Source organism: Tupaia chinensis, unplaced genomic scaffold (assembly GCF_000334495.1).
Source record: "Tupaia chinensis unplaced genomic scaffold, TupChi_1.0 Scaffold000129_1, whole genome shotgun sequence".
Classification (NCBI taxonomy): domain Eukaryota; kingdom Metazoa; phylum Chordata; class Mammalia; order Scandentia; family Tupaiidae; genus Tupaia; species Tupaia belangeri.
Genome location: NW_006159598.1, coordinates 517,132 through 518,114, shown reverse-complemented (window position 1 = coordinate 518,114; position 983 = coordinate 517,132).

Genomic DNA, 983 nt, shown 5'->3' with positions numbered 1-983 from the left:
AGGTCGCTGGACTCCCACATGGCTGACCGTGGTTCAAATCCCGAACCTGGAAGCTTGCTTTCTCACTTTCCCTCTCTCTCACTCTTTCTCTGGTCAAATTTAAATAACTAAAGTTTCAAATTAAAATAAATAAAGTTAAATAAAATGATTCTTTAAAAATATAAGAAGTATTTATTTTATTTATTATTATTCAGTTTGACAGAGGGAGAGGGAGAAAGCAAGCTGCCAGGTCCAGGACTCAAACTGCAGTAATCCACGTGGGAATCCAACACATCAACCGCCAGGCCACCTGCCAGCCCTGCCAATCAGATCTTAGAATAAGAATCTGAGGCTCAGAGGAGCAGGACCAGGGTCTCCCAACTGGAAAGCGGCAGCTGGTCCCAGAAAGAACAGAGGCTCTGGTGACAGTAGAGGATGGTCAGCACCCTGGGGGTTCCCTTGGGCACGAGGAGGCCAGTCACCCCACCAGGGCAGAAGGGCACAGAGGCTGTCCTCCTGGAGAAGGGGCCTCGGGGGGAGGCTTACTCCAGTGTAGAAATCCAGAAGGGCCTTGAACCCCAGACAGAGGGGCAGGGTCCTTGTCCAGGGGAGGGGGGCCACCAGGCAAGGGCTGTGAGCAGGGAGGGAAGGAGTGTCAGGCCACGTGGGAGGGGATGGAATGCAGGGTGGGAGGCCAGGGAAGAGGCTGGGGTGCGGGTCTGAGAGCAAAGCATGTATGAGCTGCAGCCAAAGGGACAGGGGGGACAGGGCTCGGGAGAAGGGGAGGGAGGGGCGAGGGTGGCGCGCGGGCCTGGCCTCATGACTGGGTGGACGGCGGGGCAGTCCCCGAGATAGAACGCATGGAAGGAGGAGAAGTCTTGGGGAGAGAAACGGGTTCGGGCTCAGGGTCAGATGGCGGGGACCTGCATGGCTGGTGGCCGAACCACGCGGCGGGCTCTCGGCGTCCGGCGGGACGTCCGGGGCGACAGGGACAGACCGCGCGG